Here is a 17,356-nt window from a genome sequence, read left to right as displayed (position 1 = left end):
TGTTCACCATATTTTGAAAGCTATATATACCACTAAAAAAATTAAGACGCTTCAATTTTTTTTTCAATTCATCAAAAAAGTTGACTTGAATGCACAGGAAAACTCATTACCTAAATTGATTTAAACATTTTCCACCATTAAGTGTCACTAAACAGTTCTTAGTTTTTCTGGATCTTTATTTTAAAATAACAGAAGACTACTTCATGTGAGTCAACTTTTTCTATATCATTATTTTCTGAAGATGAATATACTTCCTACAGTGTTCATTTCTATTAATGTCTGCATTTCAAGCATTTTGGCACACATCTCAATAACTTTTAGGAAACACATTATACGAATTCCCAAGAAAAATAAAGTGTATCATCATCTTCAAGAGACAAACAGAACAAGCAGACCACTAAAAGTCAGTGATCAGACGAGTAGAAGTAGCATACAAGTGTAAGCAGAACACAAGCAACATGTCCAGCTGTCTATAATGCAGAGGTGTGGAGAGGCAGAAAATAAGAATCACAGAATCACAGAATGTTAGGGATTGGAAGGGACCTCAAAGGATCATCTAGTCCAATCCCCCTGCCGGAGCAGGACCACCTAGATCAGATCACACAAGAACACGTCCAGATGGGTTTGGAACATCTCCAGAGAAGGAGACTCCACAACCTCTCTGGGAAGCCTGTTCCAGTGTTCTGTTACCCTTACTGGGAAGAAGTTCTTCCTCATGTTTAAGCGGAACCTCCTATGTTCCAGCTTATATCCATTTCCCCTTGTCCTATCATTGGATGCCGCTGAGAAGAGCCTGCCTCCATCCTCATGACAGTCACCCTTTACATATTTATAAACATGCCTCCCCTCAGTCTCCTCTTCTCCAGGCTCAAGAGACCCAGCTCCCTCAGCCTTTCATAGATTTCATAGATTTCATAGATTTCTAGGTTGGAAAAGACCTTAGAGATCATCGAGTCCAACCATCCCTAATCCCCATTAAACCATATCCCTAAGTAGATCATCCACCCTTTTCTTAAACAAATCCAGGGATGGGGACTCAACCACCTCCCTGGGCAGCCTATTCCAGTGGCTGACAACCCTTTCAGAGAAGAAATACTTCCTAACATCCAACCTGAATCTCCCCTGACTAAGCTTGTACCCATTTCCTCTTGTTCTATCACCCAACACTAATGTAAAGAGCCCTTCCCCCATCTCCCCACCGTCCCTTCTCAAGTATTTGTAGGCTGTAATCAGGTCTCCCCTCAGCCTCCTCTTCTCCAGGCTAAACAGCCCCAACTCCCTCAGCCGCTCCCCGTAAGTTTTATTTTCCAGCCCCTTGACCAGTTTAGTCGCCCTTCTTTGGACTCGCTCCAGGAGCTCAATCTCTCTCTTAAAGCGAGGGGCCCAAAACTGGACACAATATTCCAGGTGCGGCCTCACCAGTGCCGAGTACAGGGGCAGGATCACTTCCCTGCTCCTGCTGGTCACACTATTCTTGATACATGCCAGTATCCCATTGTCCTTTTTGGCCACCTGGGCACACTGCTGGCTCATATCAAGCCGGTAGTCAACCAAGACCCCCAGGTCCTTCTCCGCCAGGCAACTCTCCAGCCACTCTTCCCCGAGCCTATAGCGATGCTTGGGGTTTTTATACCCCAAGTGAAGGACCCTGCACTTGGCCTTATTAAAGCTCATGCCATTGGCCTCAGCCCAACGATCCAGTCTGTTCAAATCCCTCTGAAGGGCCTCCCTACCCTCGAGCAGATCGACACAGCCTCCCAGCTTGGCGTCATCCGCAAATTTACTGAGGGTACATTCAATCCCCTCATCCAGGTCGTTGATAAAGATGTTAAACAGAACTGGACCCAGCACTGAGCTCTGGGGAACCCCACTGGTGACCGGCCTCCAGCTGGATTTAGCCCCATTTACCACCGCTCTTTGGGCCCGGCCATCCAGCCAGTTTTTAACCCAAAGGAGGGTGTGCCTATCCAGGCCAGCAGTTATCAGTTTCTCAACCAGAACACTATGAGAAACTGTATCAAAGGCTTTACTGAGGTCAAGGAAAACTACATCCACAGCCCTTCCCTCATCAACCAGGTGGGTCACCCTGTCATAGAAGGTGATCAGGTTTGATTGGCAAGACCTGCCTTTCATAAACCCATGTTGACTGGGCCTGATCACCCGGTTAACCTGTATGTGCTCATTAATAGCACTCAAGATAACCTGTTCCATGACTTTGCCCGTCATCGAGGTCAGACTGACAGGCCTGTAGTTCCCTGGATCCTCCTTCCGCCCTTTTTTGTAAATGGGGGTACCATCCACCAGCCTCCAGTCCAGCGGAACTTCCCCAGTGAGCCAAGACTGCCCAAAGATAATGGACAGGGGTTTGGCAATGACATCCGCCAGCTCTCTCAGGAGTCTCGGGTGGATACCATCAGGCCCCATAGACATGTGGGCATCCAGCTGAAGAAGCAGATCCTTGACCTGTTCCTTTTCGATCACAGGAGCTTCGATTTGCTCTCCCTCCCTGCTCTCAGACACCAAAGGCCAGCTCACCTGGGAACTACTAACCTTATTATTAAAGACTGAGGCAAAGAAGGCATTAAGGACCTCAGCCTTGTCCTCATCACTAGTGACTAACGTACCCCGAGTCCAGTAGGGGCTGGAGGTGACCTTTAGCCCTCCTTTTGTATTAATGTTTCTCCATAAGGGAGATGCTCCACACCCTTAATCATCTTTGTGGCCCTGTGCTGGACTCTCTCAAGCAGTTCCTTGTCCTTCTTGAACGGAGAGGCCCAGAACTGGACACAAGATTCCAGATGTGGCCTCACCAGGGCAGAGTAGAGGGGGAGGAGAACCTCTCTCGACCTACTAACCACACCCCTTCTCATACAGCCCGGGATGCCATTGGCCTTCTTGGCCACAAGGCCACATTGCTGGCTCATGGTCATCCTGCTGTCCACCAGGACCCCCAAGTCCCTTTCCCCTGTGCTATTCCCCAACAGTTCAGTCCCCAACTTGTACTGGTACATGGGGTTGTTCTTACCCAGATGCAAGACTCTACACTTGCCCTTGTTGTATTTCATTAAATTTCTCCCCACCCAACTCTCCAGCCTATCCAGGTGTCTCTGAATGGCAGCACAGCCTTCAGGTGTGTCAGCCACTCCTCCCAGTTTAGTGTCATCAGCAAACTTGCTGACCATGCACTCTATTCCCTCATCCAAGACATTGATGAATATGTTGAACAATACAGGTCCCAGTACCGACCCTTGAGGGACTCCACTGGATACAGGCTTCCAACTGAACTCTCTCCCATTGACCACTACTTTCTGGCTTCTATCCTTCAGCCAGTTCACAATCCACCTCACTACCCGATCATCCAGACCACACTTCCTCAGTTTAGCTGTGAGAATGCCGTGGGAGACTGTGTCAAATGCTTTACTGAAGTCAAGATAGACCACATCCACTGCTCTACCATCATTCACCCACTGGGTGATGTCCTCATAAAAGGCTATCAGGCTTGTCAAGCATGACTTCCCTTTAGTGAAGCCATGTTGAATGCCCCTAATGACCCTCTTATCCTTGATATGCCTAGAGACAGCACCAAGGATAAGTTGTTCCATTATCTTTCCAGGGATGGAGGTGAGGCTGACCGGTCTATAGTTACCTGGGTCTTCATTCTTGCCCTTTTTGAAGACCGGAGTGACATTTGCTTTCCTCCAGTCCTCAGGCACCTCTCCCGTTCCCCACGATTTAGCAAAGATGATGGCGAGTGGCCTGGCAATGACATCTGCCAGCTCCCTCAGCACCTGCGGGTGCATCCCATCAGGACCTACGGACTTATGGATGGCCAGGTTGCTTAACTGGTCCCTAACCAAGTCCTCAACAACCAGGGTAGACTCCTCCTCTATCCTGACTTCCTCAGGAGCCTCAGGGTTCCGGAGCTCATCAGGATAGCCGCCAGCAGTATAGACTGAGGCAAAGAAGGCATTCAGTAACTCTGCCTTCTTCTTATCCTCTGTCTCCAGGGCATCCTCCTCATTCACCAGTGGGCCTACATTGCCTCTAGTGTTAGTTTTATCTGCAATGTATTTGAAGAAGCCCTTTCTGTTGTCCTTGACCTTTCTTGCAAGGTTTAATTCCAAGGAGGTCTCAGTTTTCCTAGTTGCCTCCCTACATCCTCTGACACAGACCTATATTCCTCCCAAGTGGCCTGCCCCTCCTTCCACGATGTGTACACTCTCTTTTTCCACTTGAGTTTGCCCAACAGTTCCCCATTTAACCATGCAGGTCTCTTGGTGCCCTTTCTTGACTTCCTACGTGTTGGGATGCACCGGTCTTGAGCTCGGAAGAAGAGGTCCTTGAAGGCTAACCAACTATCTTGGGCTCCTTTACCTTCTAGTACTCTGTCCCATGGGATTTCTCCTAGCAATTGTTTGAAAAGATCAAAGTTGGCCCTACTGAAGTCCAGAGTTCTAGTTCTGCTAGGTAAGAAGGCTGCCTTCTATCTGTAGATTTATGAACTCTCTCAGTACCCAACAAATCCATTGGATACTCAAAAATAAAACACAGTCTTAAAGAAGTTTATTCTTCCTAAAATAGTATTTGTGGAAGTCAGTAACAAAATAACAACAACAACAAAAAAATCACACTTTTATTTGAGGTTAGTTTCAATGCTGTAGTCTGGTACTTCACAATAGTAATCAGACACTCCTAAAAACGCTGCTTGCTGTAGCTCAGTATTACTGCACTTTAAGCAAATGGCAATTTGCCCTTAAGTTTTATCTGTTGTTCTTGTACCTGGAACTGGGAACGTAAACAAGGGCATCCCATCCTTTCCTATTGCTGGTAATGAAAAGCTGGCCCCAGCCCCACTTCTGTCCACTGGGTTTCAGGGAAAAGGTTCGTTGTACCAGAGACGGCAGCTGACAGGAGACAAAAGTTTTCGAGCAGACGGCTCACAACACATACTCAGAATGGGGAAGATGAGAATTTTTTTCCACAGTTGAAATCTGAAAATGAATGGCATGCAGTCTCCCGGTTTGAACCAACTCTTTCACGACTGTTCTGCTATTTGTGGCATTTATCAATGAGGCCACAACATGGCATTTTCAGAAGCCTGGCAGCTTTAAAGGAATTTTTGCATTTGCTTATCCTACAGATTTCAGCAGATGCCATACATCACTGCAATTCCACAGGAAGGCCATCAACGGCCCCTGTGTAGTCCCTGGCGACACTGCAGCCATTGTCCGTGCAGCCAGCGGCGGAGCGCTCACAGTATGCCCCAGCCCGGCTCCGCGGCACAGGACACTAAGGACAGGAGGGGAGGGAGAGCGGGGACAAGAAGGTATGCACTGAGCAAATAGTGAATGCATTGTTGTTTTATTCCCCAAGAATCCAAAGCTTTATTTATTCAACATTGCATTGTTCAGCAGACATTACAGTCCCGAAGATCAGGAAAAAAGAAACACTAATAAAATGAGCACATTGAGTGGCCCAAGCATCGCAGTGAGGCAGCGGAAAGCCAAAGTCAGAGTTACTTCTGAAATAGGGAGCTGTTTGGTACTTTTAAAAAATTTACTTTTCAGGAAGACAGATGACTATTTCCCCCAGCAGCCTGAAGTAACCACTTACTTCTCTTGACAGCCTCACCTTCGTCTTAACAAAAACCCAGTTATATAGAGAAGAGCTAACTCAAAAGCAGGAAAAGTATAAGCAAGAGAGGGTTTAAAGAATCCTAGCCTGCTTAGATGCATGTAATAGATATCATTTTTCTCCCTAAATCATTGTTCACATCAGTGATCGCACCTTGCAAATGCAAGTTCCAAGTATATACGTTTCAGTAAAAGAATCTACAGATTAGTGCAGAAATAATATATGCTATCATTAAGTCCACTTCTAGAGCCAGTTACTAATTATGTAGCTTTTCATAAAGTTTATAAACTAAAAACCACTGTTGATAAATATGAAGTCTTGGACATACAGAAACATAAAGCAGTCAAATTTACAGGATATGTATCGCAAATATAACAGTAAAATGTTGCACAGTTTCTTCTTAGGAAGTCATGGTCAAACAGAATTTGGATACGCTGGCAACGTCCACTGTATCTTTAAAGATCTTTTTGTAAGTTTAAAGCTCTTCCAGATAAGGAGAACACCACCATGCCAGGAAGGTCAAGTTGTGTTAGTCTACATTCTAGACAGCAGCACAACACAAAGAAGCTATAGCATCAGAAAGCGGCATTTAAAGAGCTCTGTTGTGGACTCAAAAGCCTAAGAAGCCTCTCAGTATCAGCAACAGTTCTCATTATAAAATCCGACTTAAAAAATTAAAAGACTCCTAGTTTGGGTTTTTTTTTTAATATATCGTGATATAGTTTTAAAAATTTGCAAACCCAAACTTTTTGCAATTTCTTTGTAATCCCTTTGAGGACAGGCATTATTGTACAGTAACACCTCCTCCTGGAGGACCAGGGATTTGATCTGGCTAGATGCAAACCGTTTTCCAGGGATGTAAGGGAGTGATTTCGGCAGAAACAGCCTGGAGGAAAGCCAAAGTGTTACCAGAGCAATAGGTTGGGATGGATGGTGCCAACAGACCACCATGGAAATAGCACAGGCTTTGAAAAACAACTGAGAAGTTACATTGGTATTGTGGAAGGCAAACAATGACTCTTCCAAACTGTAAAAATAGCCCATTGCTGCTATCACTGTGACATCCCCTTTTCGCACTGAAACGAAGCTGCACAGCTGGCCATGTTTATACAGGATACAAAACTCACTTCAGGCACAGGGTAAAACTTTCAGAACTCATTTGTGACTTCTAACCTTCCTGAGAGTTCTTTGCCCACTTCAATTTGTAGGAAGATGTTCAGATCTTATTTAAAACCCTGGCAAATCTCTCTTTCCTTCAGGATTTAATACTTTGAGTACTGAAAGAGCGAGGAAGGTACTATTCTTATTTTGTATGTTGGTGCCAAAATTGGTATGTACCTTCAGACTATGTAAATAAGAGCATTTATACCATATACATTCATTTGGTTATGGTGATGCCAGAGGTGAAAGAAAGGGTTTTGGTTCCCTCTGCATGAGCTTTGCAGAGATGTAGAGAGAACCTTTTGGCTTTGAGATGACTTCACACTAAACATTACTTACAGCGGTGTCTGTTCAATCTGGACCAATATTTTAGAAATGTGTCAAATTTAATGTCATTCCTATTTTTCTTGTTCTAAATAAAAGATGTCATACCTTAAACAGACCACTCAGATTTATTCGAACGCTAGTCTACATATCTGAGCAGCCAGGAAATAAAGATTTGCAAATCAAAACTCAACTACAATTAAACATCTGTTCCATATCAAGTTCATTCATTCATTTCTCAATCCACGGTTAAAAACTGATCTTAATTGTACATTAAGGAAAAGTATTTTTACTTTGTATTAGCAAACCATAAGTAATCATAGAACCTATGTCAACTCCAATACATTTCACTCGTTCATACGTGCATAAAATACGGTCAATGCTGGCATCCTTTAAATGTTTTTTGTCATAAATATTTAATTAGACCACCAACTGAATGCAGTAAACAAACCCAATAGGATCTTCATTTGCTTCTAACTAGTAATCATTATGCAGTTAGCACTTCTTTTTGTTTGCTTAGACTACATTATCCTCTACTAAAACCCAGATTATATTTAAAGCAGAAAATCTGAACAAGTCTTTATCACAGATCTCAAATTTAACAACAAAATTTCCTCTCGACTACCTAAGAAACTATAGAACAAGAGGAAGAAAAAAAGCAAGTTGATTTTTTTTTCCCTCATGAAAGCAGGAGGCAGATGTAGATCATCCTAAAAGATTAATAACTTACACCTGCTCCCACAGGTGTCAATTATCAGGAAAGAAGTTCAAAGTTATGTCATTTGCACTGTGCTAAAAAAAAATTTAAAAATTGCTTCTAGGAATTAAATCTCAAACATTCCAACAGTGTTCTCACTCAAGCTATTAAAACTCAACTGCCATCGCTACACTATTGAATCATGAACCTAAATTATTTTATCCTTTAATATGGTTCTATCATTTCAAATAAGCAAAGATTCCATCACTTACAATTTTTGGCAAATACCACTGAACATCTTTCATCTTCACATACTTTGACAAGTCTCTCTGATACACTTACGTGTTGTTATCCCTGTAAATTAACTGAACTCTCTTTAAAGAAAGTAATAAAAGGTAACTGAAAGTCTCTAACAGTTCACAGCCTGTGAAAGCTGTTTTAAGTCATGCCCCTCTAGAACTATTCAAACAATAGTTTCTTCCTCTTTCCTACTCTCTAGACATTCTCACATTACTCTGAAGAGTCTGAGGCTACGTGGTTGTTATCTCTAAGACTTAAAATAGTTTTAAGGTTAAAATAAATTAATTTAATTAATTGCTTATGTTCTCTCTTATCCACACATTGTGTACATATAACTAATCTTCTTTAGTATAATACTTCCATATAACATTATTTCATGATATATTTCAGAAGTTTCCTAGAGATAAAGAGCTTTGGACACTTTTCCTTTAAAGCTACAGAATGCAGAAGATAGATCTATTTTGTTAATATGGAATCTGCAGACTTAAGGAACTTTACATGTTTCACACTAAAAGTTAAAGGGCTTAAATGTAAGATTTCAATTGTGATTATTTTGCTTCCTTACGAAATTTTCTGAGTTTCCAAAAACCAAAATAAAGCAAGTTTGTAGAGTGTCTGGTTCAAAGTTCGTAACACTGCTTCCACTTAAAGTTTTTAATTCCTCAGAGCAAGCAGTCAAGATGCAGAGTAATCATTTAGAGACCACAGAGACATGTTTTATCAACTACCCAAGATACCAACGTATACAGAGATACTGATGGTAGACTACAGTTCATTTCTGAGGGGAAAAAAAAAAACCATTAAAAAAAATAATCAGAGACCATGAAACATTACGGTAAGAACTTCAAATTACAACGAAAAGAGGAATAGACTTCACCTGGCTCAGCTTCATTATGCTGACAGGTCATGGACTTTTCTGGGCAATAGTGGAGTACCTTAAATGTTGGCTCTACACTGGCATTCAGACAAACATATTTGGAGGAGCTATACTCAAGAAAAAGACTATAAACCAGGTCCTTCAAATTTGCATCTACAAAAGCAAAATAATAAAAGTACAAAGGTAGATGAGAACTGAAGGAAGTCACCACAAAAGAAGCTGAAATATCTGTTTAAACAGTCCTGTAGAAAAAGAATTATTAACTTAAGAGTTCAAACTGGCAAGTTGACACCAGTGAGAAAATCTATTAAGGCGAAATAAACAGTTCTAAGGGCAAAAGAACAAACAGATTACTCTCAGAGGTGATAAATTAATTTACAAAGTAATCCTCAAAAAAGAGAAATATCTGAGATGTGTTTTATGTTGGAAGCCAAACATCAACCATGTCAGGCATGCCCTGGGCAACAGGAAAGACCTGCAAAAACAAGCCAGAATAAATCATTCCATTGTCAAACAACACTAGGTGGAGGCAAAAAAGAACTTAAAGTGATTCTCAACATACAAAACATACAAGAGGCAAAGAAACAAGAGGGGTACAAATGTACCTGTACTCGTACAGCAACATTTGATGACAAATTCTGGACTATGAAAGAACAGCATCAAATTATAGCCCTTTGCAAAGATGTCTGTATCGCAGAAAAACCATGCTGATTCACCATAAATAAACTGTTGGGGTTTTTTTTCCCCACAGACAATTTCATATATAAGCTTGTTATCTCAACATGTTAAAGCTTTTTTTTCCTAACTGAGCATCTCTTATTATTCTGTGGCGCTCACCAACAAATGACACAACACGTTAGAGAAGACACACACAGAAATTAGCTGTCAGAAACCAATTCTTCTTTACTCTGAAGTTTCTCTCAATGCATTCTGCATGTCATATATATATATATTCTTTTCCCAAAAAGTGCTTTGGACTCAATACAGATTCCAAGAAAATGTCTTGTTACGCAGAAGTTACGTCAATTTAATTTTAACTAGACTTGAAACTGTAATAAATGCCAATTTTATTCATATAACACAGGTTAAGTCTGCACATGTACTTAATCCATTCAAAATAAACTAAAATAATTCCAGTTAGAACAAAGTGCACATCCATGCAAATTTTGTACTGATATAACTAAGTGTATAATTGCATTGCAATTTGTGTCGCTATCTTTTTTTTTTTTAAGATAGTACATATTCATCAGAGTTCACTATAAACATTTGTCCCCAAAATTCAACTCCTTTCTGAAGAGTCCAGGGAAAAAAAAAGAAAAATAAAAAAAGTAAGAGTGACATAATAAACGATTCCTTATGCAAAACCTACTTCTACCCCTGCCCTTTTCAGTTGACAATAATGTAGCGTTAACCCTTGCTTACAGGGGATAGGGATAAGAAGCCCTACAGCACTCCCACTTTTCCTGTGTAAACAGGAAAAATTTTACATCAGTACTTCAACATGCACTTGCGAAACTCTATGATCAAACCAAATTCCAGAACATCTTCACAACTGTTGCTCAGCTATTAAAAACAAATAAACAAACCAACCAAACCAAACAAATAATCACAGAACAGAAGAGCTAGTAAGACACAAAAATCTCCTTACTGTCCCTGTCTGCTGGTGACTGTCGGACACACTGCAGCTTCACCTCAGCAAATTGTCCAGCCCTTGAAAGTCAACCTCACTAACTGTGCTGGGGTGGGGGAAGAAGATGCTTGGGAAAAAAGATTAGTGTGACTCATCTGCAGATACACCTATATTTTCTCCCCAAATTTAACACTGTTGTGTGTTAAAAGATGGTTTTGTCTTTCAATAGTAAAGTACACAACTCTTATTCTAAAGTAGCTAAATTAGGGCATTCAGAATAAGGTCAGCTTCTTAATACGTGGGTAGACTAGCAGCCATGGACTCTCATGCTGACATCTTTAGTAAGGAAGAAAAGTCAGCTGGATTAAATAGTCACTGGCTGCACTAAAGAATTACAGTCAAAGAAATTGAGACAGGTTAAGTGATCGAATTTGGTACTTGAAATGCTACACAATTATTTTGAAAGGCCAATCTTAATTAAATAGATCAAGGACATGAAGTGAGGGGACCTTGCGGCAACTGGTGTCCACTCAAACACAAGATTTAGCTACACTGCAACTTCTGGAAAACAGGAAAAACTGCGTTAAGGGAAGGCTAGTCTCCAAGTAACTTAACTCTGCTCTCTTTGAGCTGAACTGTGTTGATAATACACATACTGAAATACAATTTTTGATGTTTTTAAACACAGACGCTGCTGAACATTTAAGAGACTGAGAGGCACTGAAGGATAAAATGGTAACATTTGAGTTTGGTCATGAAAACATTATCAAGGATTGGAGACAAGTACCTTTCACTTTTTGAAAACAGTAAGCCTGCTTCATGTAACCAACAAATATTTGTTAAGATTATCATTTTCTCAATCTTGCCTTGGGAATTCTTTTCCTTCACTCCCTCAATTAAAAACAAAGGCACTGCCACATGTCATCACCCAGCTCACAGCTACCCAGACAAGATCTAAGCAATATCAGGATTATTATCACAAAACGCAGTCTGTGGTAACCAGGACAGAAAACAGGTATCTCAACATACACAAGTTGTCTTTAGTCATATCACAGTTGCAGGACTTCACCTGTTCACTTCATCACCTATCTCAGCTTCATACAGAATTCAAGCATTTAGGACTATAGCTGAACCCAATTTTCAGCTATACATTTGTTCCTTGATAAATACTAAACATCTAAAACAGCCTAGTGATGCATGGAAAGTGTGGTCCAGACCAACCCTATAGAGCTTTTGCTGCTTAGTCTAAATCTCTGAGATAATACACATAAAAAACAAATTCCAGATGAATTTCTTTTGTTGAACATCAACTTTAACCAAAAACTGTAACCTCTTTTCCAGTTATTGTATGTATTCTACAAAAAGCTCACTAGCATCTTACTGAATCAAATATCCTTTTTTTTTAAGTTTGAAAAATCCTTTCTATATCAAATCAGCTTTGTTTGAGAAATTATTCTAATTTAAATTTATAATAAACATATCACTTTGCAAAATAAAGAACAAAACCAGCTTCAAGGCCAGGGAAAGGGCAGGGGAAAGGAAATAGCTGTTTTTTGTATAAGATATTATAGGAAATAAGGTTTAATTCTTTCAATACCCAAAATTCAAAATCCATGTTATAAAAAATTAAGTATGTTGAAATGTTTTAAAGCACTGGAGCTGAAGAAATTTGAAATGCAGCCACAAATATGTCTAGAACATTAAGCTCACAAAGCAAAAGGGAATATAGGCAGGATAGAAATCTTAACTACCACATGGTAAGCAGGTAAGAGAGCAGTTTCTAGTCTACTGAAACTGCATTTCTTGCTAAGCACACAGACTATTTTCAGTGGATATTCTGTTCTTTCAGGAAAAAAGAAAAACAAGACAGATAGAAAAAAGAATGGAAATTAAAGTAAAAAGCTGTCAGAACTGAGACACGGGACAACAGCTACCACCTTAATCTATACTAAGATTATTTTTTAAAATAAAGAAAAATAGAGGGAAATAAAAAGATAGGTGTCAGACTAAACAGCTGGCCTAGATCACAGAATTCAATAAGCAGTAACAAAAGAGTTGCTATTTTAGAAGCTTTTTAATAAGAACTGATAGGGATGCTATTGTCTGAACTCATCTGTACTCCCAGACAGTATAAAGTCTCAAAGGATAGTCTTCAAATTGTACAAGTGTGGAACAAGCCTAAGTTCTTCATTATTTACGAATTTATTGTCTTATTTCAAAAAAAGCTGGAGAAAACCAAGCACTTGGGCAACAGCAATAAAAGGCTGAGATTTTATGGAACCGTTTTTTCCTGCAAGTGGAACAAAAAAGTGAGAAGTGACCATCTTGCTAAAAGGACCACATACAAAACTATTGCATTTGAGAACCTAAGAAGATATGAAAAAGAAAAAAGTGGAGTTTCCCTTCATACAGTAATTAACCTTAAAATATGACAAGTATTTTAAACTGAATGTGATGATGTTTTCACATTTGCATTTTTTCCAGCAATAGCACATTTTCGGTAAGCTCCAAATTATTTTAAAGGTGTCTTTTTAAGTGAAAATTGTAGAGCCCAGACAAGTATTGCTGGCATGAGGATTAATACTGCACTGAAGTACCTAAGCCAGAATTTTCATTTCACCTCAAAGATAAATGAATTGATTCTATGAAACTGAAAGAGGGGAGATTTAGATTAGATATAAGGAAGAAATTTTTCACTCAGAGGGTGGTGAGGCAGTGGAACAGGTTGCCCAGAGAAGTTGTAGATGCCCCATCCCTGGAAGTGTTCAAGGCCAGGTTGGATAAGGCTTTGGGCAACCTGGTGTAGTGGAGGGTTTCCCTGCCCATGGCAGGGGGGTTGGAACTAGATGATCTTTGAGGTCCCTTCCAACCCAAACCATTCTATGATTCTAAGATATGCCACACCACAAGAGGTAGTAGTGGCGTTGCTAAGCCTCCAACATCACGGAGCTTCAGTTCAGCAAGACTAGGTGTGAGAAGAAGGATTACTCTGCTAGCACAGCATTCACTAGATAGCTCCTCGCAAAATGTCAAGATGGTAGTGTGAATCAGTGATCAGTGAAACTCCGATTGTCTACTCCGATTTTGACTATTTCAAAGGGTGGTGCCTCCACAACCTCTTTAGACAACCTGTTCTGGTGTCTGATCACCCTCACTAATGATATTCCCCCACATTCACATTTCAATGGAATTCCTTGTATTTTAGTCTGTGCACATTTCTTCTCATCTTGTCACTGAGCACCAGTGAGAAAAGCCTGGCTCCATCTTCTTTACTAATCCCCCAGTCAGGTATTTGTACACAGTGCTAAAACGTCCCTGAGTCTTCTCAAGATGCTCCAAGCCTTTAATCAGTGTTGTGGCTCTTTGCTGGATGCTCTCTAGAATGTCTGCGTCTCTCTCATACTGCGGAGCTGAGAACTGGATCCAGCACTGCAAGCATATCTCACCAGTGCTGAGCAGAGGGGAAGGACCACGTCCTTTGACCTGCTGCCAACATTATTCCTAATGCAGCCCAGAAAGCTGTTGGCCTTCTTTACTGCAACGCCTCTTTGTTGGCCCATGGTCAGCTTGTTCACTAGGACTCCTACCCAAACCCTAGTTCTTTCTCTGCAAAGCTGCTTTCCAGCCAATCAGTCCAGCCAGTACTAGTGCATGGGGTTGTTCTTTCCCAGGTATAGGACTTTGTATCTCTGTGGGACTTTACAAGGTTCCTGTCTGCCCATTTCTCCAGCCTGTCCAGGTCCATCTGAAGGGCAGCACAACCCTCTGATATATCTCCTACTTTTATCATCTGCTACAAGCTTGCTGAGGACACACTTTGTATCGTCATCCAGGTCATTAATAGCCTTTGTACCAATGCCTTCAGAGTAGCATTAGTGACCAGCCTCCAGCTGGACTTTGTGCTGCTGATCACAACCTTTTGAACCCAGTAGTTCAGTCAGTTTCCAAGTTCACCTTACTGTCCGCTTACCTAGCCCATACATCATCTATTTGTCTAGAACTATGGTACAAGAAACAGTTTCAAAAACATTGCTAAAGGTGAGATTATACCCACAGCTCCCCTCATCCACAAAGCCAGTCAACATCACAGCGTTGATGATGGCTGATACGTTGATATGGCTTCCCCTTGGGATATTCAAGCTGACTACTCCCAAACACCTTGTCCTGAAAGTTTGGAAAGGATTATTTGCAGTATAATGTTCCCAAATACTGAGGTGAAGGTGATCAGCCTGTCATTTCCTGTATCCTCCTTCCTGGAAATAGGAATGACATTTACTTTCTTCCAAGTCCCAGGAACCTCCACGGACTGCTGGAACCTTTCAGAGATAATCAAGAATGGCTTTGCAGTAACACCAGCCAGCTCACTGTGCGCTCAGGTGCATCCCACAAAGGCCCACAGGACTTGTGTGTCTAGTTTACATGTTCCCTAAACCAACTCTCACTTTTTTCCATAAACTTCCCTATTACATCTTCAGGCTTTTGCCATTAACTATTTACTGATAAGATGATCAAATTGTAAAAGTAGTTTCATAGAATTTCATAGAATTTCTAGGTTGGAAAACACCTTAGTTTTTTCTGACTGAGCTTACGGACTAAGAATAGTGCGTCAGTATTTTTTTTTAAAAGAAAAGAAAATAAGAAAATAAACAAGGCATTACTACCCACTTCAAGATTCTACCCACTATGAAGACTCCAGTGAATCTAAAGCATAAAATATCTGAACTCAAATTCCAAGTACTTTTACACTATGATTGCACAGCTGTTACAAATTAATTGTAGCATATTGCAGCTAGCAATCGGTCACAAAAGTTTCAGTATTTAGTCACTGCGGAGATCCCTATGGCCTTTCATTAACTACAGCATTGATCTGCATGCTGACACTGAAGCATCAAGGCTTCACCTCTTTTTACGCCCTTTCCCAGCTATTGTCTCATATAAAAACACATGCAGTAAGAACGAATGTCGACAAAATTTAACAGAATAAAATGCTGGGACATATTTTGTTTTCTATCGCATTCCTTTGAAGTTACGTGAATCCAAATTGATTCACTTCTACAAGAAAAAAGGAACATGACTGTAATTCAAATAAAAAACATGCCAAGAAATAACATATTAAATCAATAATAAAATCTGAGCCATTGTAAAGGTTTAAGATGGCAATCAGAAAGAAGCAGGCTTCTGCCAAAAGCTGTCTGCAAAATAACGGTAATGAAAATAAGCAATTTCTTTGTTTTACTTCCTTACTAGCTAGTACATTTCTTTACAGAAGTGTCTCTAAAACAGCTAAAAATAATTAAGTTGGTCTACAATGCATAATAAAAACTTGAAGAAGCATCAGGAATGTCTCGACCATGGAAATTGCTGCAAATGAACACTTGATTTACTAGAAAGTCAACCAAGGTAAACTGGGCTTTGCACTTTGTGTTTAGATTGCAAAGGTTTTGTTTATTTGCTTTTTAAATATTGTATCATTTCACATTGTTACTCTGTAAAGCAGAAATAAACCAACATTTACCCAAACACTAAAAATTAAAGGAAGACTGAAGAAAAGATCATATCAGAAACTGATCTACTAGGATCCATCGCAGAGAGCACAGACTGAAGTTTCAGTTAGCAGTTGAAGCAGCTTTCTGAGACTTCTAATATTCTGGTACAGTAGTAGACCATAAAAAGTTCAACATATATTTAAGAAGATGAATTTATTTATAAAATTGCTCATGTCCTATAAATGATTCAAATATATATAAAAAACAGACTGTTTCTATTCCACTTTGTCCCTCTCCTTAATTTTTGCTTCTGTTCTTAGAGCGAATTCTTATTTATTACAAACAATCAGGAAACGTATCTCTTCTAGTAACTTCAGTAAATCCGATAGTCTTAAAATACTGCAGAACAGATTCTTTCAGTTGTACATGCAAAACGCTATCACAGTAAGAGAGCCACAACTTCATTTGTGTCTCATTTTTTGAGGGGAAAAAAGCCCAGGAAGATCAAATTCATATAACCTTTAATTAATACAGAGACAGCATTCAGATTTAAACATCCTGATTTATGTGAAATAATAATAATAAAAAAGAACAACTCTGGGGTTATTTCACAGTCTATCAATTTTTGGTTTATATATAATTTCTGTATACATTTCTCCATATATGTGAATATATAAATAAAAAGACTTTTCAAGAGCTTTTAGGTGATAAAATTCCTGCAAATTTAGACCATAAGCATGCATGGCCCTACACAATTTCTTCTGGAGAGCAATTATTCTGTAGTATATTTTTCACCTTCATGTTTATTTATTCTCACAAAATGTTTTCTTCTGTAAGCACAGCATAAAACTAAGCAGTCTTGGCTAACATTAATGAGGGCTTCACTATTGCTTTTTTACAGTTGACAGTTTCGGGTGAAGTCATCTACATTTGACATCGTCAGGGAGAGAACCCTGTAGGGCTGAAATATTGTACTTGAAGAAACATACACTGAAGTTGTTCAGTTTTAACATCAAGAATAGGATTTACTTAACAACTGGAGGCTTCAGAAAGCTTTTATTACTAACAACTATAAAACGCAAACTTTAAAAATCCCAGCAAACTGCAGCAAGACATTCCCCAAGGAGTATTTCATATTGATAAAAAATGAATACATTTCTGATCTGATAGGAAGAGTTTTATTAGAGAATAGGTTTGGAGAAAGCAGCACTAACGCAAGAAATAAGACTAAGTTGTGATGAAACTTC

At 39.9% G+C, this 17,356-nt stretch overlaps 1 protein-coding gene across 1 annotated transcript in view; it reads right to left on the bottom strand.

Moving 5' to 3' along the window:
• EPB41L2 (erythrocyte membrane protein band 4.1 like 2) overlaps positions 1 to 17,356 on the bottom strand; it is a 119,244-nt gene that overhangs the window by 48,309 nt on the left and 53,579 nt on the right. The window lies entirely within an intron of this gene.

This window comes from Tauraco erythrolophus, chromosome 2, assembly GCF_009769465.1.
Source record: "Tauraco erythrolophus isolate bTauEry1 chromosome 2, bTauEry1.pri, whole genome shotgun sequence".
NCBI classification, from domain to species: domain Eukaryota; kingdom Metazoa; phylum Chordata; class Aves; order Musophagiformes; family Musophagidae; genus Tauraco; species Tauraco erythrolophus.
This window is presented reverse-complemented; position numbering and strand designations above follow the sequence as displayed.